We start from the raw sequence: 21,556 nt of genomic DNA, 5'->3' as shown, positions 1-21,556 counted from the left end.
TTTCTACAAGAGCACAAGTCTTTTAGTAGCAAAAATTCATTTAGAAAGACATCTCACCCTTTGTTATCAATTTCCATGATCTGTTTTGACCACTCACAGCTTCTCAAGTCTACTTAAAGACGATTTCATATGAGAAATGATGCTCTGAAGTGTAAGATTTTTTTACGTTTGATAAATCTGTGTTTTCGTCAAAAACAGTCAGAAGACCTCCCTTTCCCTGACCAGGAATCGAACCCGGGCTGCGGCGGTGAGAGCGCCGAATCCTAACCACTAGACCACCAGGGAGTGATGAAGTAGGTGAACACTCCATGATAGAAAAGGAAGTTCTCTGAATGAAGTGCAATGGAATATGAGGAAAAGGGCTACTAGGAATCAGTTTTACAAGAAAGGAGAGGAAGATTGGTCATGTATAGCAATTTTCAAGTTTACCACACAGCAGTTTTGCCTCCTTGATGTATAGTACTGGCACCAAAAAAAGATGATTTTGAGGAGCTAGATGTTGAGAGTTCCTGGCTCCATTATAAATTGTACTGGTGCGAAAGAAGACATTGATGATTCAGATATCAAACATGGCCTGAATAGTTCTGACAAAATTCTCTTTTCTACAAGAGCACAAGTCTTTTAGTAGCAAAAATTCATTTAGAAAGACATCTCACCCTTTGTTATCAATTTCCATGATCTGTTTTGACCACTCACAGCTTCTCAAGTCTACTTAAAGACGATTTCATATGAGAAATGATGCTCTGAAGTGTAAGATTTTTTTACGTTTGATAAATCTGTGTTTTCGTCAAAAACAGTCAGAAGACCTCCCTTTCCCTGACCGGGAATCGAACCCGGGCCGTGGCGGTGAGAGCGCCGAATCCTAACCACTAGACCGCCAGGGAGTGATGAAGTAGGTGAACACTCCATGATAGAAAAGGAAGTTCTCTGAATGAAGTGCAATGGAATATGAGGAAAAGGGCTACTAGGAATCAGTTTTACAAGAAAGGAGAGGAAGATTGGTCATGTATAGCAATTTTCAAGTTTACCACACAGCAGTTTTGCCTCCTTGATGTATAGTACTGGCACCAAAAAAAGATGATTTTGAGGAGCTAGATGTTGAGAGTTCCTGGCTCCATTATAAATTGTACTGGTGCGAAAGAAGACATTGATGATTCAGATATCAAACATGGCCTGAATAGTTCTGACAAAATTCTCTTTTCTACAAGAGCACAAGTCTTTTAGTAGCAAAAATTCATTTAGAAAGACATCTCACCCTTTGTTATCAATTTCCATGATCTGTTTTGACCACTCACAGCTTCTCAAGTCTACTTAAAGACGATTTCATATGAGAAATGATGCTCTGAAGTGTAAGATTTTTTTACGTTTGATAAATCTGTGTTTTCGTCAAAAACAGTCAGAAGACCTCCCTTTCCCTGACCGGGAATCGAACCCGGGCCGTGGCGGTGAGAGCGCCGAATCCTAACCACTAGACCACCAGGGAGTGAAGAAGTAGGTGAACACTCCATGATAGAAAAGGAAGTTCTCTGAATGAAGTGCAATGGAATATGAGGAAAAGGGCTACTAGGAATCAGTTTTACAAGAAAGGAGAGGAAGATTGGTCATGTATAGCAATTTTCAAGTTTACCACACAGCAGTTTTGCCTCCTTGATGTATAGTACTGGCACCAAAAAAAGATGATTTTGAGGAGCTAGATGTTGAGAGTTCCTGGCTCCATTATAAATTGTACTGGTGCGAAAGAAGACATTGATGATTCAGATATCAAACATGGCCTGAATAGTTCAGACAAAATTCTCTTTTCTACAAGAGCACAAGTCTTTTAGTAGCAAAAATTCATTTAGAAAGACATCTCACCCTTTGTTATCAATTTCCATGATCTGTTTTGACCACTCACAGCTTCTCAAGTCTACTTAAAGACGATTTCATATGAGAAATGATGCTCTGAAGTGTAAGTTTTTTTTACGTTTGATAAATCTGTGTTTTCGTCAAAAACAGTCAGAAGACCTCCCTTTCCCTGACCGGGAATCGAACCCGGGCCGCGGCGGTGAGAGCGCCGAATCCTAACCACTAGACCACCAGGGAGTGATGAAGTAGGTGAACACTCCATGATAGAAAAGGAAGTTCTCTGAATGAAGTGCAATGGAATATGAGGAAAAGGGCTACTAGGAATCAGTTTTACAAGAAAGGAGAGGAAGATTGATCATGTATAGCAATTTTCAAGTTTACCACACAGCAGTTTTGCCTCCTTGATGTATAGTACTGGCACCAAAAAAAGATGATTTTGAGGAGCTAGATGTTGAGAGTTCCTGGCTCCATTATAAATTGTACTGGTGCGAAAGAAGACATTGATGATTCAGATATCAAACATGGCCTGAATAGTTCTGACAAAATTCTCTTTTCTACAAGAGCACAAGTCTTTTAGTAGCAAAAATTCATTTAGTAAGACATCTCACCCTTTGTTATCAATTTCCATGATCTGTTTTGACCACTCACAGCTTCTCAAGTCTAATTAAAGACGATTTCATATGAGAAATGATGCTTTGAAGTGTAAGATTTTTTTACGTTTGATAAGTCTGTGTTTTTGTCAAAAACAGTCAGAAGACCTCCCTTTCCCTGACCGGGAATCGAACCCGGGCCGCGGCGGTGAGAGCGCCGAATCCTAACCACTAGACCACCAGGGAGTGATGAAGTAGGTGAACACTCCATGATAGAAAAGGAAGTTCTCTGAATGAAGTGCAATGGAATATGAGGAAAAGGGCTACTAGGAATCAGTTTTACAAGAAAGGAGAGGAAAATTGGTCATGTATAGCAATTTTCAAGTTTACCACACAGCAGTTTTGCCTCCTTGATGTATGGTACTAGCACCAAAAAAAGATGATTTTGAGGAGCTACATGTTGAGAGTTCCTGGCTACATTATAAATTGTACTGGTGCGAAAGAAGACATTGATGATTCAGAGATCAAACATGGCCTGAATAGTTCTGACAAAATTCTCTTTTCTACAAGAGCACAAGTCTTTTAGTAGCAAAAATTCATTTAGAAAGACATCTCACCCTTTGTTATCAATTTCCATGATCTGTATTGACCACTCACACCTTCTCAAGTCTACTTAAAGACGATTTCATATGAGAAATGATGCTCTGAAGTGTAAGATTTTTTACGTTTGATAAGTCTGTGTTTTCGTCAAGAACAGTGCGAAGACCTCGCTTTCACTGACCGGGAATCGAACCCGGGCCGCGGCGGTGAGAGCGCCGAATCCTAACCACTAGACCACCAGGGAGTGATGAAGTAGGTGAACACTCCATGATAGAAAAGGAAGTTCTCTGAATGAAGTGCAATGGAATATGAGGAAAAAGGCTACTAGGAATCAGTTTTACAAGAAAGGAGAGGAAAATTGGTTATGTATAGCAATTTTCAAGTTTACCACACAGCAGTTTTGCCTCCTTGATGTATGGTACTAGCACCAAAAAAAGATGAATTTGAGGAGCTAGATGTTGAGAGTTCCTGGCTCCATTATAAATTGTACTGGTGCGAAAGAAGACATTGATGATTCAGATATCAAACATGGCCTGAATAGTTCTGACAAAATTCTCTTTTCCACAAGAGCACAAGTCTTTTAGTAGCAAAAATTCATTTAGAAAGACATCTCACCCTTTGTTATCAATTTCCATGATCTGTTTTGACCACTCACAGCTTCTCAAGTCTACTTAAAGACGATTTCATATGAGAAATGATGCTCTGAAGTGTAAGATTTTTTTACGTTTGATAAATCTGTGTTTTCGTCAAAAACAGTCAGAAGACCTCCCTTTCCCTGACCGGGAATCGAACCCGGGCCGTGGCGGTGAGAGCGCCGAATCCTAACCACTAGACCACCAGGGAGTGATGAAGTAGGTGAACACTCCATGATAGAAAAGGAAGTTCTCTGAATGAAGTGCAATGGAATATGAGGAAAAGGGCTACTAGGAATCAGTTTTACAAGAAAGGAGAGGAAGATTGGTCATGTATAGCAATTTTCAAGTTTACCACACAGCAGTTTTGCCTCCTTGATGTATAGTACTGGCACCAAAAAAAGATGATTTTGAGGAGCTAGATGTTGAGAGTTCCTGGCTCCATTATAAATTGTACTGGTGCGAAAGAAGACATTGATGATTCAGATATCAAACATGGCCTGAATAGTTCTGACAAAATTCTCTTTTCTACAAGAGCACAAGTCTTTTAGTAGCAAAAATTCATTTAGAAAGACATCTCACCCTTTGTTATCAATTTCCATGATCTGTTTTGACCACTCACAGCTTCTCAAGTCTACTTAAAGACGATTTCATATGAGAAATGATGCTCTGAAGTGTAAGATTTTTTTACGTTTGATAAATCTGTGTTTTCGTCAAAAACAGTCAGAAGACCTCCCTTTCCCTGACCGGGAATCGAACCCGGGCCGTGGCGGTGAGAGCGCCGAATCCTAACCACTAGACCGCCAGGGAGTGATGAAGTAGGTGAACACTCCATGATAGAAAAGGAAGTTCTCTGAATGAAGTGCAATGGAATATGAGGAAAAGGGCTACTAGGAATCAGTTTTACAAGAAAGGAGAGGAAGATTGGTCATGTATAGCAATTTTCAAGTTTACCACACAGCAGTTTTGCCTCCTTGATGTATAGTACTGGCACCAAAAAAAGATGATTTTGAGGAGCTAGATGTTGAGAGTTCCTGGCTCCATTATAAATTGTACTGGTGCGAAAGAAGACATTGATGATTCAGATATCAAACATGGCCTGAATAGTTCTGACAAAATTCTCTTTTCTACAAGAGCACAAGTCTTTTAGTAGCAAAAATTCATTTAGAAAGACATCTCACCCTTTGTTATCAATTTCCATGATCTGTTTTGACCACTCACAGCTTCTCAAGTCTACTTAAAGACGATTTCATATGAGAAATGATGCTCTGAAGTGTAAGATTTTTTTACGTTTGATAAATCTGTGTTTTCGTCAAAAACAGTCAGAAGACCTCCCTTTCCCTGACCGGGAATCGAACCCGGGCCGTGGCGGTGAGAGCGCCGAATCCTAACCACTAGACCACCAGGGAGTGAAGAAGTAGGTGAACACTCCATGATAGAAAAGGAAGTTCTCTGAATGAAGTGCAATGGAATATGAGGAAAAGGGCTACTAGGAATCAGTTTTACAAGAAAGGAGAGGAAGATTGGTCATGTATAGCAATTTTCAAGTTTACCACACAGCAGTTTTGCCTCCTTGATGTATAGTACTGGCACCAAAAAAAGATGATTTTGAGGAGCTAGATGTTGAGAGTTCCTGGCTCCATTATAAATTGTACTGGTGCGAAAGAAGACATTGATGATTCAGATATCAAACATGGCCTGAATAGTTCAGACAAAATTCTCTTTTCTACAAGAGCACAAGTCTTTTAGTAGCAAAAATTCATTTAGAAAGACATCTCACCCTTTGTTATCAATTTCCATGATCTGTTTTGACCACTCACAGCTTCTCAAGTCTACTTAAAGACGATTTCATATGAGAAATGATGCTCTGAAGTGTAAGTTTTTTTTACGTTTGATAAATCTGTGTTTTCGTCAAAAACAGTCAGAAGACCTCTCTTTCCCTGACCGGGAATCGAACCCGGGCCGCGGCGGTGAGAGCGCCGAATCCTAACCACTAGACCACCAGGGAGTGATGAAGTAGGTGAACACTCCATGATAGAAAAGGAAGTTCTCTGAATGAAGTGCAATGGAATATGAGGAAAAGGGCTACTAGGAATCAGTTTTACAAGAAAGGAGAGGAAGATTGATCATGTATAGCAATTTTCAAGTTTACCACACAGCAGTTTTGCCTCCTTGATGTATAGTACTGGCACCAAAAAAAGATGATTTTGAGGAGCTAGATGTTGAGAGTTCCTGGCTCCATTATAAATTGTACTGGTGCGAAAGAAGACATTGATGATTCAGATATCAAACATGGCCTGAATAGTTCTGACAAAATTCTCTTTTCTACAAGAGCACAAGTCTTTTAGTAGCAAAAATTCATTTAGAAAGACATCTCACCCTTTGTTATCAATTTCCATGATCTGTTTTGACCACTCACAGCTTCTCAAGTCTACTTAAAGACGATTTCATATGAGAAATGATGCTCTGAAGTGTAAGATTTTTTTACGTTTGATAAATCTGTGTTTTCGTCAAAAACAGTCAGAAGACCTCCCTTTCCCTGACCGGGAATCGAACCCGGGCCGCGGCGGTGAGAGCGCCGAATCCTAACCACTAGACCACCAGGGAGTGATGAAGTAGGTGAACACTCCATGATAGAAAAGGAAGTTCTCTGAATGAAGTGCAATGGAATATGAGGAAAAGGGCTACTAGGAATCAGTTTTACAAGAAAGGAGAGGAAGATTGGTCATGTATAGCAATTTTCAAGTTTACCACACAGCAGTTTTGCCTCCTTGATGTATAGTACTGGCACCAAAAAAAGATGATTTTGAGGAGCTAGATGTTGAGAGTTCCTGGCTCCATTATAAATTGTACTGGTGCGAAAGAAGACATTGATGATTCAGATATCAAACATGGCCTGAATAGTTCTGACAAAATTCTCTTTTCTACAAGAGCACAAGTCTTTTAGTAGCAAAAATTCATTTAGAAAGACATCTCACCCTTTGTTATCAATTTCCATGATCTGTTTTGACCACTCACAGCTTCTCAAGTCTACTTAAAGACGATTTCATATGAGAAATGATGCTCTGAAGTGTAAGATTTTTTTACGTTTGATAAATCTGTGTTTTCGTCAAAAACAGTCAGAAGACCTCCCTTTCCCTGACCGGGAATCAAACCCGGGCCGTGGCGTTGAGAGCGCCGAATCCTAACCACTAGACCACCAGGGAGTGATGAAGTAGGTGAACACTCCATGATAGAAAAGGAAGTTCTCTGAATGAAGTGCAATGGAATATGAGGAAAAGGGCTACTAGGAATCAGTTTTACAAGAAAGGAGAGGAAGATTGGTCATGTATAGCAATTTTCAAGTTTACCACACAGCAGTTTTGCCTCCTTGATGTATAGTACTGGCACCAAAAAAAGATGATTTTGAGGAGCTAGATGTTGAGAGTTCCTGGCTCCATTATAAATTGTACTGGTGCGAAAGAAGACATTGATGATTCAGATATCAAACATGGCCTGAATAGTTCTGACAAAATTCTCTTTTCTACAAGAGCACAAGTCTTTTAGTAGCAAAAATTCATTTAGAAAGACATCTCACCCTTTGTTATCAATTTCCATGATCTGTTTTGACCACTCACAGCTTCTCAAGTCTACTTAAAGACGATTTCATATGAGAAATGATGCTCTGAAGTGTAAGATTTTTTTACGTTTGATAAATCTGTGTTTTCGTCAAAAACAGTCAGAAGACCTCCCTTTCCCTGACCGGGAATCGAACCCGGGCCGTGGCGGTGAGAGCGCCGAATCCTAACCACTAGACCACCAGGGAGTGATGAAGTAGGTGAACACTCCATGATAGAAAAGGAAGTTCTCTGAATGAAGTGCAATGGAATATGAGGAAAAGGGCTACTAGGAATCAGTTTTACAAGAAAGGAGAGGAAGATTGGTCATGTATAGCAATTTTCAAGTTTACCACACAGCAGTTTTGCCTCCTTGATGTATAGTACTGGCACCAAAAAAAGATGATTTTGAGGAGCTAGATGTTGAGAGTTCCTGGCTCCATTATAAATTGTACTGGTGCGAAAGAATACATTGATGATTCAGATATCAAACATGGCCTGAATAGTTCTGACAAAATTCTCTTTTCTACAAGAGCACAAGTCTTTTAGTAGCAAAAATTCATTTAGAAAGACATCTCACCCTTTGTTATCAATTTCCATGATCTGTTTTGACCACTCACAGCTTCTCAAGTCTACTTAAAGACGATTTCATATGAGAAATGATGCTCTGAAGTGTAAGATTTTTTTACGTTTGATAAATCTGTGTTTTCGTCAAAAACAGTCAGAAGACCTCCCTTTCCCTGACCGGGAATCAAACCCGGGCCGTGGCGTTGAGAGCGCCGAATCCTAACCACTAGACCACCAGGGAGTGATGAAGTAGGTGAACACTCCATGATAGAAAAGGAAGTTCTCTGAATGAAGTGCAATGGAATATGAGGAAAAGGGCTACTAGGAATCAGTTTTACAAGAAAGGAGAGGAAGATTGGTCATGTATAGCAATTTTCAAGTTTACCACACAGCAGTTTTGCCTCCTTGATGTATAGTACTGGCACCAAAAAAAGATGATTTTGAGGAGCTAGATGTTGAGAGTTCCTGGCTCCATTATAAATTGTACTGGTGCGAAAGAAGACATTGATGATTCAGATATCAAACATGGCCTGAATAGTTCTGACAAAATTCTCTTTTCTACAAGAGCACAAGTCTTTTAGTAGCAAAAATTCATTTAGAAAGACATCTCACCCTTTGTTATCAATTTCCATGATCTGTTTTGACCACTCACAGCTTCTCAAGTCTACTTAAAGACGATTTCATATGAGAAATCATGCTCTGAAGTGTAAGATTTTTTTACGTTTGATAAATCTGTGTTTTCGTCAAAAACAGTCAGAAGACCTCCCTTTCCCTGACCGGGAATCAAACCCGGGCCGTGGCGTTGAGAGCGCCGAATCCTAACCACTAGACCACCAGGGAGTGATGAAGTAGGTGAACACTCCATGATAGAAAAGGAAGTTCTCTGAATGAAGTGCAATGGAATATGAGGAAAAGGGCTACTAGGAATCAGTTTTACAAGAAAGGAGAGGAAGATTGGTCATGTATAGCAATTTTCAAGTTTACCACACAGCAGTTTTGCCTCCTTGATGTATAGTACTGGCACCAAAAAAAGATGATTTTGAGGAGCTAGATGTTGAGAGTTCCTGGCTCCATTATAAATTGTACTGGTGCGAAAGAAGACATTGATGATTCAGATATCAAACATGGCCTGAATAGTTCTGACAAAATTCTCTTTTCTACAAGAGCACAAGTCTTTTAGTAGCAAAAATTCATTTAGAAAGACATCTCACCCTTTGTTATCAATTTCCATGATCTGTTTTGACCACTCACAGCTTCTCAAGTCTACTTAAAGACGATTTCATATGAGAAATGATGCTCTGAAGTGTAAGATTTTTTTACGTTTGATAAATCTGTGTTTTCGTCAAAAACAGTCAGAAGACCTCCCTTTCCCTGACCGGGAATCGAACCCGGGCCGTGGCGGTGAGAGCGCCGAATCCTAACCACTAGACCACCAGGGAGTGATGAAGTAGGTGAACACTCCATGATAGAAAAGGAAGTTCTCTGAATGAAGTGCAATGGAATATGAGGAAAAGGGCTACTAGGAATCAGTTTTACAAGAAAGGAGAGGAAGATTGGTCATGTATAGCAATTTTCAAGTTTACCACACAGCAGTTTTGCCTCCTTGATGTATAGTACTGGCACCAAAAAAAGATGATTTTGAGGAGCTAGATGTTGAGAGTTCCTGGCTCCATTATAAATTGTACTGGTGCGAAAGAAGACATTGATGATTCAGATATCAAACATGGCCTGAATAGTTCTGACAAAATTCTCTTTTCTACAAGAGCACAAGTCTTTTAGTAGCAAAAATTCATTTAGAAAGACATCTCACCCTTTGTTATCAATTTCCATGATCTGTTTTGACCACTCACAGCTTCTCAAGTCTAATTAAAGACGATTTCATATGAGAAATGATGCTTTGAAGTGTAAGATTTTTTTACGTTTGATAAATCTGTGTTTTCGTCAAAAACAGTCAGAAGACCTCCCTTTCCCTGACCGGGAATCGAACCCGGGCCGTGGCGGTGAGAGCGCCGAATCCTAACCACTAGACCACCAGGGAGTGATGAAGTAGGTGAACACTCCATGATAGAAAAGGAAGTTCTCTGAATGAAGTGCAATGGAATATGAGGAAAAGGGCTACTAGGAATCAGTTTTACAAGAAAGGAGAGGAAGATTGGTCATGTATAGCAATTTTCAAGTTTACCACACAGCAGTTTTGCCTCCTTGATGTATAGTACTGGCACCAAAAAAAGATGATTTTGAGGAGCTAGATGTTGAGAGTTCCTGGCTCCATTATAAATTGTACTGGTGCGAAAGAAGACATTGATGATTCAGATATCAAACATGGCCTGAATAGTTCTGACAAAATTCTCTTTTCTACAAGAGCACAAGTCTTTTAGTAGCAAAAATTCATTTAGAAAGACATCTCACCCTTTGTTATCAATTTCCATGATCTGTTTTGACCACTCACAGCTTCTCAAGTCTACTTAAAGACGATTTCATATGAGAAATGATGCTCTGAAGTGTAAGATTTTTTTACGTTTGATAAATCTGTGTTTTCGTCAAAAACAGTCAGAAGACCTCCCTTTCCCTGACCGGGAATCGAACCCGGGCCGCGGCGGTGAGAGCGCCGAATCCTAACCACTAGACCACCAGGGAGTGATGAAGTAGGTGAACACTCCATGATAGAAAAGGAAGTTCTCTGAATGAAGTGCAATGGAATATGAGGAAAAGGGCTACTAGGAATCAGTTTTACAAGAAAGGAGAGGAAGATTGATCATGTATAGCAATTTTCAAGTTTACCACACAGCAGTTTTGCCTCCTTGATGTATAGTACTGGCACCAAAAAAAGATGATTTTGAGGAGCTAGATGTTGAGAGTTCCTGGCTCCATTATAAATTGTACTGGTGCGAAAGAAGACATTGATGATTCAGATATCAAACATGGCCTGAATAGTTCTGACAAAATTCTCTTTTCTACAAGAGCACAAGTCTTTTAGTAGCAAAAATTCATTTAGAAAGACATCTCACCCTTTGTTATCAATTTCCATGATCTGTTTTGACCACTCACAGCTTCTCAAGTCTAATTAAAGACGATTTCATATGAGAAATGATGCTTTGAAGTGTAAGATTTTTTTACGTTTGATAAATCTGTGTTTTCGTCAAAAACAGTCAGAAGACCTCCCTTTCCCTGACCGGGAATCGAACACGGGCCGCGGCGGTGAGAGCGCCGAATCCTAACCACTAGACCACCAGGGAGTGATGAAGTAGGTGAACACTCCATGATAGAAAAGGAAGTTCTCTGAATGAAGTGCAATGGAATATGAGGAAAAGGGCTACTAGGAATCAGTTTTACAAGAAAGGAGAGGAAGATTGGTCATGTATAGCAATTTTCAAGTTTACCACACAGCAGTTTTGCCTCCTTGATGTATAGTACTGGCACCAAAAAAAGATGATTTTGAGGAGCTAGATGTTGAGAGTTCCTGGCTCCATTATAAATTGTACTGGTGCGAAAGAATACATTGATGATTCAGATATCAAACATGGCCTGAATAGTTCTGACAAAATTCTCTTTTCTACAAGAGCACAAGTCTTTTAGTAGCAAAAATTCATTTAGAAAGACATCTCACCCTTTGTTATCAATTTCCATGATCTGTTTTGACCACTCACAGCTTCTCAAGTCTACTTAAAGACGATTTCATATGAGAAATTATGCTCTGAAGTGTAAGATTTTTTTACGTTTGATAAATCTGTGTTTTCGTCAAAAACAGTCAGAAGACCTCCCTTTCCCTCACCGGGAATCGAACCCGGGCCGCGGCGGTGAGAGCGCCGAATCCTAACCACTAGACCACCAGGGAGTGATAAAGTAGGTGAACACTCCATGATAGAAAAGGAAGTTCTCTGAATGAAGTGCAATGGAATATGAGGAAAAGGGCTACTAGGAATCAGTTTTACAAGAAAGGAGAGGAAGATTGGTCATGTATAGCAATTTTCAAGTTTACCACACAGCAGTTTTGCCTCCTTGATGTATAGTACTGGCACCAAAAAAAGATGATTTTGAGGAGCTAGATGTTGAGAGTTCCTGGCTCCATTATAAATTGTACTGGTGCGAAAGAATACATTGATGATTCAGATATCAAACATGGCCTGAATAGTTCTGACAAAATTCTCTTTTCTACAAGAGCACAAGTCTTTTAGTAGCAAAAATTCATTTAGAAAGACATCTCACCCTTTGTTATCAATTTCCATGATCTGTTTTGACCACTCACAGCTTCTCAAGTCTAATTAAAGACGATTTCATATGAGAAATGATGCTTTGAAGTGTAAGATTTTTTTACGTTTGATAAATCTGTGTTTTCGTCAAAAACAGTCAGAAGACCTCCCTTTCCCTGACCGGGAATCGAACCCAGGCCGCGGCGGTGAGAGCGCCGAATCCTAACCACTAGACCACCAGGGAGTGATGAAGTAGGTGAACACTCCATGATAGAAAAGGAAGTTCTCTGAATGAAGTGCAATGGAATATGAGGAAAAGGGCTACTAGGAATCAGTTTTACAAGAAAGGAGAGGAAGATTGGTCATGTATAGCAATTTTCAAGTTTACCACACAGCAGTTTTGCCTCCTTGATGTATAGTACTGGCACCAAAAAAAGATGATTTTGAGGAGCTAGATGTTGAGAGTTCCTGGCTCCATTATAAATTGTACTGGTGCGAAAGAATACATTGATGATTCAGATATCAAACATGGCCTGAATAGTTCTGACAAAATTCTCTTTTCTACAAGAGCACAAGTCTTTTAGTAGCAAAAATTCATTTAGAAAGACATCTCACCCTTTGTTATCAATTTCCATGATCTGTTTTGACCACTCACAGCTTCTCAAGTCTAATTAAAGACGATTTCATATGAGAAATGATGCTTTGAAGTGTAAGATTTTTTTACGTTTGATAAGTCTGTGTTTTCGTCAAAAACAGTCAGAGGAACTCCCTTTCCCTGACCGGGAATCGAACTCGGGCCACGGCGGTGAGAGCGCCGAATCCTAACCACTAGACCACCAGGGAGTGATGAAGTAGGTGAACACTCCATGATAGAAAAGGAAGTTCTCTGAATGAAGTGCAATGGAATATGAGGAAAAGGGCTACTAGGAATCAGTTTTACAAGAAAGGAGAGGAAGATTGGTCATGTATAGCAATTTTCAAGTTTACCACACAGCAGTTTTGCCTCCTTGATGTATAGTACTGGCACCAAAAAAAGATGATTTTGAGGAGCTAGATGTTGAGAGTTCCTGGCTCCATTATAAATTGTACTGGTGCGAAAGAAGACATTGATGATTCAGATATCAAACATGGCCTGAATAGTTCTGACAAAATTCTCTTTTCTACAAGAGCACAAGTCTTTTAGTAGCAAAAATTCATTTAGAAAGACATCTAACCCTTTGTTATCAATTTCCATGATCTGTTTTGACCACTCACAGCTTCTCAAGTCTACTTAAAGACGATTTCATATGAGAAATTATGCTCTGAAGTGTAAGATTTTTTTACGTTTGATAAATCTGTGTTTTCGTCAAAAACAGTCAGAAGACCTCCCTTTCCCTGACCGGGAATCGAACCCGGGCCACGGCGGTGAGAGCGCCGAATCCTAACCACTAGACCACCAGGGAGTGATGAAGTAGGTGAACACTCCATGATAGAAAAGGAAGTTCTCTGAATGAAGTGCAATGGAATATGAGGAAAAGGGCTACTAGGAATCAGTTTTACAAGAAAGGAGAGGAAGATTGGTCATGTATAGCAATTTTCAAGTTTACCACACAGCAGTTTTGCCTCCTTGATGTATAGTACTGGCACCAAAAAAAGATGATTTTGAGGAGCTAGATGTTGAGAGTTCCTGGCTCCATTATAAATTGTACTGGTGCGAAAGAATACATTGATGATTCAGATATCAAACATGGCCTGAATAGTTCTGACAAAATTCTCTTTTCTACAAGAGCACAAGTCTTTTAGTAGCAAAAATTCATTTAGAAAGACATCTCACCCTTTGTTATCAATTTCCATGATCTGTTTTGACCACTCACAGCTTCTCAAGTCTAATTAAAGACGATTTCATATGAGAAATGATGCTTTGAAGTGTAAGATTTTTTTACGTTTGATAAATCTGTGTTTTCGTCAAAAACAGTCAGAAGACCTCCCTTTCCCTGACCGGGAATCGAACCCAGGCCGCGGCGGTGAGAGCGCCGAATCCTAACCACTAGACCACCAGGGAGTGATGAAGTAGGTGAACACTCCATGATAGAAAAGGAAGTTCTCTGAATGAAGTGCAATGGAATATGAGGAAAAGGGCTACTAGGAATCAGTTTTACAAGAAAGGAGAGGAAGATTGGTCATGTATAGCAATTTTCAAGTTTACCACACAGCAGTTTTGCCTCCTTGATGTATAGTACTGGCACCAAAAAAAGATGATTTTGAGGAGCTAGATGTTGAGAGTTCCTGGCTCCATTATAAATTGTACTGGTGCGAAAGAATACATTGATGATTCAGATATCAAACATGGCCTGAATAGTTCTGACAAAATTCTCTTTTCTACAAGAGCACAAGTCTTTTAGTAGCAAAAATTCATTTAGAAAGACATCTCACCCTTTGTTATCAATTTCCATGATCTGTTTTGACCACTCACAGCTTCTCAAGTCTAATTAAAGACGATTTCATATGAGAAATGATGCTTTGAAGTGTAAGATTTTTTTACGTTTGATAAGTCTGTGTTTTCGTCAAAAACAGTCAGAGGAACTCCCATTCCCTGACCGGGAATCGAACCCGGGCCACGGCGGTGAGAGCGCCGAATCCTAACCACTAGACCACCAGGGAGTGATGAAGTAGGTGAACACTCCATGATAGAAAAGGAAGTTCTCTGAATGAAGTGCAATGGAATATGAGGAAAAGGGCTACTAGGAATCAGTTTTACAAGAAAGGAGAGGAAGATTGGTCATGTATAGCAATTTTCAAGTTTACCACACAGCAGTTTTGCCTCCTTGATGTATAGTACTGGCACCAAAAAAAGATGATTTTGAGGAGCTAGATGTTGAGAGTTCCTGGCTCCATTATAAATTGTACTGGTGCGAAAGAATACATTGATGATTCAGATATCAAACATGGCCTGAATAGTTCTGACAAAATTCTCTTTTCTACAAGAGCACAAGTCTTTTAGTAGCAAAAATTCATTTAGAAAGACATCTCACCCTTTGTTATCAATTTCCATGATCTGTTTTGACCACTCACAGCTTCTCAAGTCTAATTAAAGACGATTTCATATGAGAAATGATGCTTTGAAGTGTAAGATTTTTTTACGTTTGATAAATCTGTGTTTTCGTCAAAAACAGTCAGAAGACCTCCCTTTCCCTGACCGGGAATCGAACCCAGGCCGCGGCGGTGAGAGCGCCGAATCCTAACCACTAGACCACCAGGGAGTGATGAAGTAGGTGAACACTCCATGATAGAAAAGGAAGTTCTCTGAATGAAGTGCAATGGAATATGAGGAAAAGGGCTACTAGGAATCAGTTTTACAAGAAAGGAGAGGAAGATTGGTCATGTATAGCAATTTTCAAGTTTACCACACAGCAGTTTTGCCTCCTTGATGTATAGTACTGGCACCAAAAAAAGATGATTTTGAGGAGCTAGATGTTGAGAGTTCCTGGCTCCATTATAAATTGTACTGGTGCGAAAGAATACATTGATGATTCAGATATCAAACATGGCCTGAATAGTTCTGACAAAATTCTCTTTTCTACAAGAGCACAAGTCTTTTAGTAGCAAAAATTCATTTAGAAAGACATCTCACCCTTTGTTATCAATTTCCATGATCTGTTTTGACCACTCACAGCTTCTCAAGTCTAATTAAAGACGATTTCATATGAGAAATGATGCTTTGAAGTGTAAGATTTGTTTACGTTTGATAAGTCTGTGTTTTCGTCAAAAACAGTCAGAGGAACTCCCTTTCCCTGACCAGGAATCAAACCCGGGCCGCGGCGGTGAGAGCGCCGAATCCTAACCACTAGACCACCAGGGAGTGATGAAGTAAGTGAACACTCCATGATAGAAAAGGAAGTTCTCTGAATGAAGTGCAATGGAATATGAGGAAAAGGGCTACTAGGAATCAGTTTTACAAGAAAGGAGAGGAAGATTGGTCATGTATAGCAATTTTCAAGTTTACCACACAGCAGTTTTGCCTCCTTGATGTATAGTACTGGCACCAAAAAAAGATGATTTTGAGGAGCTAGATGTTGAGAGTTCCTGGCTCCATTATAAATTGTACTGGTGCGAAAGAAGACATTGATGATTCAGATATCAAACATGGCCTGAATAGTTCTGACAAAATTCTCTTTTCTACAAGAGCACAAGTCTTTTAGTAGCAAAAATTCATTTAGAAAGACATCTCACCCTTTGTTATCAATTTCCATGATCTGTTTTGACCACTCACAGCTTCTCAAGTCTACTTAAAGACGATTTCATATGAGAAATGATGCTCTGAAGTGTAAGATTTTTTTACGTTTGATAAATCTGTGTTTTCGTCAAAAACAGTCAGAAGACCTCCCTTTCCCTGACCGGGAATCGAACCCAGGCCGCGGCGGTGAGAGCGCCGAATCCTAACCACTAGACCACCAGGGAGTGATGAAGTAGGTGAACACTCCATGATAGAAAAGGAAGTTCTCTGAATGAAGTGCAATGGAATATGAGGAAAAGGGCTACTAGGAATCAGTTTTACAAGAAAGGAGAGGAAGATTGGTCATGTATAGCAATTTTCAAGTTTACCACACAGCAGTTTTGCCTCCTTGATGTATAGTACTGGCACCAAAAAAAGATGATTTTGAGGAGCTAGATGTTGAGAGTTCCTGGCTCCATTATAAATTGTACTGGTGCGAAAGAATACATTGATGATTCAGATATCAAACATGGCCTGAATAGTTCTGACAAAATTCTCTTTTCTACAAGAGCACAAGTCTTTTAGTAGCAAAAATGCATTTAGAAAGACATCTCACCCTTTGTTATCAATTTCCATGATCTGTTTTGACCACTCACAGCTTCTCAAGTCTAATTAAAGACGATTTCATATGAGAAATGATGCTTTGAAGTGTAAGATTTTTTTACGTTTGATAAATCTGTGTTTTCGTCAAAAACAGTCAGAAGACCTCCCTTTCCCTGACCGGGAATCGAACCCAGGCCGCGGCGGTGAGAGCGCCGAATCCTAACCACTAGACCACCAGGGAGTGATGAAGTAGGTGAACACTCCATGATAGAAAAGGAAGTTCTCTGAATGAAGTGCAATGGAATATGAGGAAAAGGGCTACTAGGAATCAGTTTTACAAGAAAGGAGAGGAAGATTGGTCATGTATAGCAATTTTCAAGTTTACCACACAGCAGTTTTGCCTCCTTGATGTATAGTACTGGCACCAAAAAAAGATGATTTTGAGGAGCTAGATGTTGAGAGTTCCTGGCTCCATTACAAATTGTACTGGTGCGAAAGAATACATTGATGATTCAGATATCAAACATGGCCTGAATAGTTCTGACAAAATTCTCTTTTCTACAAGAGCACAAGTCTTTTAGTAGCAAAAATTCATTTAGAAAGACATCTCACCCTTTGTTATCAATTTCCATGATCTGTTTTGACCACTCACAGCTTCTCAAGTCTAATTAAAGACGATTTCATATGAGAAATAATGCTTTGAAGTGTAAGATTTTTTTACGTTTGATAAATCTGTGTTTTCGTCAAAAACAGTCAGAAGACCTCCCTTTCCCTGACCGGGAATCGAACACGGGCCGCGGCGGTGAGAGCGCCGAATCCTAACCACTAGACCACCAGGGAGTGATGAAGTAGGTGAACACTCCATGATAGAAAAGGAAGTTCTCTGAATGAAGTGCAATGGAATATGAGGAAAAGGGCTACTAGGAATCAGTTTTACAAGAAAGGAGAGGAAGATTGGTCATGTATAGCAATTTTCAAGTTTACCACACAGCAGTTTTGCCTCCTTGATGTATAGTACTGGCACCAAAAAAAGATGATTTTGAGGAGCTAGATGTTGAGAGTTCCTGGCTCCATTATAAATTGTACTGGTGCGAAAGAATACATTGATGATTCAGATATCAAACATGGCCTGAATAGTTCTGACAAAATTCTCTTTTCTACAAGAGCACAAGTCTTTTAGTAGCAAAAATTCATTTAGAAAGACATCTCACCCTTTGTTATCAATTTCCATGATCTGTTTTGACCACTCACAGCTTCTCAAGTCTAATTAAAGACGATTTCATATGAGAAATGATGCTTTGAAGTGTAAGATTTTTTTACGTTTGATAAATCTGTGTTTTCGTCAAAAACAGTCAGAAGACCTCCCTTTCCCTGACCGGGAATCGAACCCGGGCCGCGGCGGTGAGAGCGCCGAATCCTAACCACTAGACCACCAGGGAGTGATGAAGTAGGTGAACACTCCATGATAGAAAAGGAAAATCTCTGAATGAAGTGCAATGGAATATGAGGAAAAGGGCTACTAGGAATCAGTTTTACAAGAAAGGAGAGGAAGATTGGTCATGTATAGCAATTTTCAAGTTTACCACACAGCAGTTTTGCCTCCTTGATGTATAGTACTGGCACCAAAAAAAGATGATTTTGAGGAGCTAGATGTTGAGAGTTCCTGGCTCCATTATAAATTGTACTGGTGCGAAAGAATACATTGATGATTCAGATATCAAACATGGCCTGAATAGTTCTGACAAAATTCTCTTTTCTACAAGAGCACAAGTCTTTTAGTAGCAAAAATTCATTTAGAAAGACATCTCACCCTTTGTTATCAATTTCCATGATCTGTTTTGACCACTCACAGGTTCTCAAGTCTAATTAAAGACGATTTCATATGAGAAATGATGCTTTGAAGTGTAAGATTTTTTTACGTTTGATAAATCTGTGTTTTCGTCAAAAACAGTCAGAAGACCTCCCTTTCCCTGACCGGGAATCGAACCCGGGCCGCGGCGGTGAGAGCGCCGAATCCTAACCACTAGACCACCAGGGAGTGATGAAGTAGGTGAACACTCCATGATAGAAAAGGAAGTTCTCTGAATGAAGTGCAATGGAATATGAGGAAAAGGGCTACTAGGAATCAGTTTTACAAGAAAGGAGAGGAAGATTGGTCATGTATAGCAATTTTCAAGTTTACCACACAGCAGTTTTGCCTCCTTGATGTATAGTACTGGCACCAAAAAAAGATGATTTTGAGGAGCTAGATGTTGAGAGTTCTGGCTCCATTATAAATTGTACTGGTGCGAAAGAATACATTGATGATTCAGATATCAAACATGGCCTGAATAGTTCTGACAAAATTCTCTTTTCTACAAGAGCACAAGTCTTTTAGTAGCAAAAATGCATTTAGAAAGACATCTCACCCTTTGTTATCAATTTCCATGATCTGTTTTGACCACTCACAGCTTCTCAAGTCTAATTAAAGACGATTTCATATGAGAAATGATGCTTTGAAGTGTAAGATTTTTTTACGTTTGATAAATCTGTGTTTTCGTCAAAAACAGTCAGAAGACCTCCCTTTCCCTGACCGGGAATCGAACCCAGGCCGCGGCGGTGAGAGCGCCGAATCCTAACCACTAGACCACCAGGGAGTGATGAAGTAGGTGAACACTCCATGATAGAAAAGGAAGTTCTCTGAATGAAGTGCAATGGAATATGAGGAAAAGGGCTACTAGGAATCAGTTTTACAAGAAAGGAGAGGAAGATTGGTCATGTATAGCAATTTTCAAGTTTACCACACAGCAGTTTTGCCTCCTTGATGTATAGTACTGGCACCAAAAAAAGATGATTTTGAGGAGCTAGATGTTGAGAGTTCTTGGCTCCATTACAAATTGTACTGGTGCGAAAGAATACATTGATGATTCAGATATCAAACATGGCCTGAATAGTTCTGACAAAATTCTCTTTTCTACAAGAGCACAAGTCTTTTAGTAGCAAAAATTCATTTAGAAAGACATCTCACCCTTTGTTATCAATTTCCATGTTCTGTTTTGACCACTCACAGCTTCTCAAGTCTAATTAAAGACGATTTCATATGAGAAATAATGCTTTGAAGTGTAAGATTTTTTTACGTTTGATAAATCTGTGTTTTCGTCAAAAACAGTCAGAAGACCTCCCTTTCCCTGACCGGGAATCGAACACGGGCCGCGGCGGTGAGAGCGCCGAATCCTAACCACTAGACCACCAGGGAGTGATGAAGTAGGTGAACACTCCATGATAGAAAAGGAAGTTCTCTGAATGAAGTGCAATGGAATATGAGGAAAAGGGCTACTAGGAATCAGTTTTACAAGAAAGGAGAGGAAGATTGGTCATGTATAGCAATTTTCAAGTTTACCACACAGCAGTTTTGCCTCCTTGATGTATAGTACTGGCACCAAAAAAAGATGATTTTGAGGAGCTAGATGTTGAGAGTTCCTGGCTCCATTATAAATTGTACTGGTGCGAAAGAATACATTGATGATTCAGATATCAAACATGGCCTGAATAGTTCTGACAAAATTCTCTTTTCTACAAGAGCACAAGTCTTTTAGTAGCAAAAATTCATTTAGAAAGACATCTCACCCTTTGTTATCAATTTCCATGATCTGTTTTGACCACTCACAGCTTCTCAAGTCTAATTAAAGACGATTTCATATGAGAAATGATGCTTTGAAGTGTAAGATTTTTTTACGTTTGATAAATCTGTGTTTTCGTCAAAAACAGTCAGAAGACCTCCCTTTCCCTGACCGGGAATCGAACCCGGGCCGCGGCGGTGAGAGCGCCGAATCCTAACCACTAGACCACCAGGGAGTGATGAAGTAGGTGAACACTCCATGATAGAAAAGGAAGTTCTCTGAATGAAGTGCAATGGAATATGAGGAAAAGGGCTACTAGGAATCAGTTTTACAAGAAAGGAGAGGAAGATTGGTCATGTATAGCAATTTTCAAGTTTACCACACAGCAGTTTTGCCTCCTTGATGTATAGTACTGGCACCAAAAAAAGATGATTTTGAGGAGCTAGATGTTGAGAGTTCCTGGCTCCATTATAAATTGTACTGGTGCGAAAGAATACATTGATGATTCAGATATCAAACATGGCCTGAATAGTTCTGACAAAATTCTCTTTTCTACAAGAGCACAAGTCTTTTAGTAGCAAAAATTCATTTAGAAAGACATCTCACCCTTTGTTATCAATTTCCATGATCTGTTTTGACCACTCACAGGTTCTCAAGTCTAATTAAAGACGATTTCATATGAGAAATGATGCTTTGAAGTGTAAGATTTTTTTACGTTTGATAAATCTGTGTTTTCGTCAAAAACAGTCAGAAGACCTCCCTTTCCCTGACCGGGAATCGAACCCGGGCCGCGGCGGTGAGAGCGCCGAATCCTAACCACTAGACCACCAGGGAGTGATGAAGTAGGTGAACACTCCATGATAGAAAAGGAAGTTCTCTGAATGAAGTGCAATGGAATATGAGGAAAAGGGCTACTAGGAATCAGTTTTACAAGAAAGGAGAGGAAGATTGGTCATGTATAGCAATTTTCAAGTTTACCACACAGCAGTTTTGCCTCCTTGATGTATAGTACTGGCACCAAAAAAAGATGATTTTGAGGAGCTAGATGTTGAGAGTTCCTGGCTCCATTATAAATTGTACTGGTGCGAAAGAAGACATTGATGATTCAGATATCAAACATGGCCTGAATAGTTCTGACAAAA

At 39.7% G+C, this 21,556-nt stretch overlaps 36 non-coding genes across 36 annotated transcripts; all 36 read right to left on the bottom strand.

Moving 5' to 3' along the window:
* Positions 1–213: 213 nt before the first annotated feature.
* On the bottom strand, positions 214–285 carry TRNAE-CUC (transfer RNA glutamic acid (anticodon CUC)). The gene has a single exon. It is a non-coding gene; the product is annotated as a tRNA-Glu (tRNA).
* A 527-nt stretch (positions 286–812) lies between these two features.
* Positions 813–884, bottom strand: TRNAE-CUC (transfer RNA glutamic acid (anticodon CUC)). Its single transcript has one exon. It is a non-coding gene; the product is annotated as a tRNA-Glu (tRNA).
* Positions 885–1,411: 527 nt separating this feature from the next.
* Positions 1,412–1,483, bottom strand: TRNAE-CUC (transfer RNA glutamic acid (anticodon CUC)). The gene has a single exon. It is a non-coding gene; the product is annotated as a tRNA-Glu (tRNA).
* Positions 1,484–2,010: 527 nt separating this feature from the next.
* Positions 2,011–2,082, bottom strand: TRNAE-CUC (transfer RNA glutamic acid (anticodon CUC)). The gene has a single exon. It is a non-coding gene; the product is annotated as a tRNA-Glu (tRNA).
* Positions 2,083–2,609: 527 nt separating this feature from the next.
* On the bottom strand, positions 2,610–2,681 carry TRNAE-CUC (transfer RNA glutamic acid (anticodon CUC)). Its single transcript has one exon. It is a non-coding gene; the product is annotated as a tRNA-Glu (tRNA).
* Positions 2,682–3,207: 526 nt separating this feature from the next.
* TRNAE-CUC (transfer RNA glutamic acid (anticodon CUC)) lies at positions 3,208–3,279 on the bottom strand. Its single transcript has one exon. It is a non-coding gene; the product is annotated as a tRNA-Glu (tRNA).
* Positions 3,280–3,806: 527 nt separating this feature from the next.
* On the bottom strand, positions 3,807–3,878 carry TRNAE-CUC (transfer RNA glutamic acid (anticodon CUC)). The gene has a single exon. It is a non-coding gene; the product is annotated as a tRNA-Glu (tRNA).
* A 527-nt stretch (positions 3,879–4,405) lies between these two features.
* TRNAE-CUC (transfer RNA glutamic acid (anticodon CUC)) lies at positions 4,406–4,477 on the bottom strand. Its single transcript has one exon. It is a non-coding gene; the product is annotated as a tRNA-Glu (tRNA).
* Positions 4,478–5,004: 527 nt separating this feature from the next.
* On the bottom strand, positions 5,005–5,076 carry TRNAE-CUC (transfer RNA glutamic acid (anticodon CUC)). Its single transcript has one exon. It is a non-coding gene; the product is annotated as a tRNA-Glu (tRNA).
* A 527-nt stretch (positions 5,077–5,603) lies between these two features.
* On the bottom strand, positions 5,604–5,675 carry TRNAE-CUC (transfer RNA glutamic acid (anticodon CUC)). The gene has a single exon. It is a non-coding gene; the product is annotated as a tRNA-Glu (tRNA).
* A 527-nt stretch (positions 5,676–6,202) lies between these two features.
* On the bottom strand, positions 6,203–6,274 carry TRNAE-CUC (transfer RNA glutamic acid (anticodon CUC)). The gene has a single exon. It is a non-coding gene; the product is annotated as a tRNA-Glu (tRNA).
* Positions 6,275–6,801: 527 nt separating this feature from the next.
* Positions 6,802–6,873, bottom strand: TRNAE-CUC (transfer RNA glutamic acid (anticodon CUC)). The gene has a single exon. It is a non-coding gene; the product is annotated as a tRNA-Glu (tRNA).
* A 527-nt stretch (positions 6,874–7,400) lies between these two features.
* On the bottom strand, positions 7,401–7,472 carry TRNAE-CUC (transfer RNA glutamic acid (anticodon CUC)). Its single transcript has one exon. It is a non-coding gene; the product is annotated as a tRNA-Glu (tRNA).
* A 527-nt stretch (positions 7,473–7,999) lies between these two features.
* On the bottom strand, positions 8,000–8,071 carry TRNAE-CUC (transfer RNA glutamic acid (anticodon CUC)). The gene has a single exon. It is a non-coding gene; the product is annotated as a tRNA-Glu (tRNA).
* A 527-nt stretch (positions 8,072–8,598) lies between these two features.
* TRNAE-CUC (transfer RNA glutamic acid (anticodon CUC)) lies at positions 8,599–8,670 on the bottom strand. Its single transcript has one exon. It is a non-coding gene; the product is annotated as a tRNA-Glu (tRNA).
* A 527-nt stretch (positions 8,671–9,197) lies between these two features.
* Positions 9,198–9,269, bottom strand: TRNAE-CUC (transfer RNA glutamic acid (anticodon CUC)). The gene has a single exon. It is a non-coding gene; the product is annotated as a tRNA-Glu (tRNA).
* Positions 9,270–9,796: 527 nt separating this feature from the next.
* TRNAE-CUC (transfer RNA glutamic acid (anticodon CUC)) lies at positions 9,797–9,868 on the bottom strand. The gene has a single exon. It is a non-coding gene; the product is annotated as a tRNA-Glu (tRNA).
* A 527-nt stretch (positions 9,869–10,395) lies between these two features.
* Positions 10,396–10,467, bottom strand: TRNAE-CUC (transfer RNA glutamic acid (anticodon CUC)). Its single transcript has one exon. It is a non-coding gene; the product is annotated as a tRNA-Glu (tRNA).
* A 527-nt stretch (positions 10,468–10,994) lies between these two features.
* TRNAE-CUC (transfer RNA glutamic acid (anticodon CUC)) lies at positions 10,995–11,066 on the bottom strand. Its single transcript has one exon. It is a non-coding gene; the product is annotated as a tRNA-Glu (tRNA).
* Positions 11,067–11,593: 527 nt separating this feature from the next.
* On the bottom strand, positions 11,594–11,665 carry TRNAE-CUC (transfer RNA glutamic acid (anticodon CUC)). The gene has a single exon. It is a non-coding gene; the product is annotated as a tRNA-Glu (tRNA).
* A 527-nt stretch (positions 11,666–12,192) lies between these two features.
* On the bottom strand, positions 12,193–12,264 carry TRNAE-CUC (transfer RNA glutamic acid (anticodon CUC)). Its single transcript has one exon. It is a non-coding gene; the product is annotated as a tRNA-Glu (tRNA).
* Positions 12,265–12,791: 527 nt separating this feature from the next.
* TRNAE-CUC (transfer RNA glutamic acid (anticodon CUC)) lies at positions 12,792–12,863 on the bottom strand. The gene has a single exon. It is a non-coding gene; the product is annotated as a tRNA-Glu (tRNA).
* A 527-nt stretch (positions 12,864–13,390) lies between these two features.
* TRNAE-CUC (transfer RNA glutamic acid (anticodon CUC)) lies at positions 13,391–13,462 on the bottom strand. The gene has a single exon. It is a non-coding gene; the product is annotated as a tRNA-Glu (tRNA).
* Positions 13,463–13,989: 527 nt separating this feature from the next.
* On the bottom strand, positions 13,990–14,061 carry TRNAE-CUC (transfer RNA glutamic acid (anticodon CUC)). The gene has a single exon. It is a non-coding gene; the product is annotated as a tRNA-Glu (tRNA).
* Positions 14,062–14,588: 527 nt separating this feature from the next.
* TRNAE-CUC (transfer RNA glutamic acid (anticodon CUC)) lies at positions 14,589–14,660 on the bottom strand. Its single transcript has one exon. It is a non-coding gene; the product is annotated as a tRNA-Glu (tRNA).
* Positions 14,661–15,187: 527 nt separating this feature from the next.
* Positions 15,188–15,259, bottom strand: TRNAE-CUC (transfer RNA glutamic acid (anticodon CUC)). The gene has a single exon. It is a non-coding gene; the product is annotated as a tRNA-Glu (tRNA).
* A 527-nt stretch (positions 15,260–15,786) lies between these two features.
* TRNAE-CUC (transfer RNA glutamic acid (anticodon CUC)) lies at positions 15,787–15,858 on the bottom strand. Its single transcript has one exon. It is a non-coding gene; the product is annotated as a tRNA-Glu (tRNA).
* A 527-nt stretch (positions 15,859–16,385) lies between these two features.
* TRNAE-CUC (transfer RNA glutamic acid (anticodon CUC)) lies at positions 16,386–16,457 on the bottom strand. The gene has a single exon. It is a non-coding gene; the product is annotated as a tRNA-Glu (tRNA).
* Positions 16,458–16,984: 527 nt separating this feature from the next.
* Positions 16,985–17,056, bottom strand: TRNAE-CUC (transfer RNA glutamic acid (anticodon CUC)). Its single transcript has one exon. It is a non-coding gene; the product is annotated as a tRNA-Glu (tRNA).
* Positions 17,057–17,583: 527 nt separating this feature from the next.
* TRNAE-CUC (transfer RNA glutamic acid (anticodon CUC)) lies at positions 17,584–17,655 on the bottom strand. The gene has a single exon. It is a non-coding gene; the product is annotated as a tRNA-Glu (tRNA).
* A 527-nt stretch (positions 17,656–18,182) lies between these two features.
* Positions 18,183–18,254, bottom strand: TRNAE-CUC (transfer RNA glutamic acid (anticodon CUC)). Its single transcript has one exon. It is a non-coding gene; the product is annotated as a tRNA-Glu (tRNA).
* A 527-nt stretch (positions 18,255–18,781) lies between these two features.
* TRNAE-CUC (transfer RNA glutamic acid (anticodon CUC)) lies at positions 18,782–18,853 on the bottom strand. The gene has a single exon. It is a non-coding gene; the product is annotated as a tRNA-Glu (tRNA).
* A 526-nt stretch (positions 18,854–19,379) lies between these two features.
* On the bottom strand, positions 19,380–19,451 carry TRNAE-CUC (transfer RNA glutamic acid (anticodon CUC)). The gene has a single exon. It is a non-coding gene; the product is annotated as a tRNA-Glu (tRNA).
* A 527-nt stretch (positions 19,452–19,978) lies between these two features.
* TRNAE-CUC (transfer RNA glutamic acid (anticodon CUC)) lies at positions 19,979–20,050 on the bottom strand. Its single transcript has one exon. It is a non-coding gene; the product is annotated as a tRNA-Glu (tRNA).
* A 527-nt stretch (positions 20,051–20,577) lies between these two features.
* Positions 20,578–20,649, bottom strand: TRNAE-CUC (transfer RNA glutamic acid (anticodon CUC)). The gene has a single exon. It is a non-coding gene; the product is annotated as a tRNA-Glu (tRNA).
* Positions 20,650–21,176: 527 nt separating this feature from the next.
* Positions 21,177–21,248, bottom strand: TRNAE-CUC (transfer RNA glutamic acid (anticodon CUC)). The gene has a single exon. It is a non-coding gene; the product is annotated as a tRNA-Glu (tRNA).
* Between the last annotated feature and the right edge of the window lie 308 nt (positions 21,249–21,556).

This window comes from Pseudophryne corroboree, chromosome 8 (assembly GCF_028390025.1).
Source record: "Pseudophryne corroboree isolate aPseCor3 chromosome 8, aPseCor3.hap2, whole genome shotgun sequence".
NCBI lineage: Eukaryota > Metazoa > Chordata > Amphibia > Anura > Myobatrachidae > Pseudophryne > Pseudophryne corroboree.
This window is presented reverse-complemented; position numbering and strand designations above follow the sequence as displayed.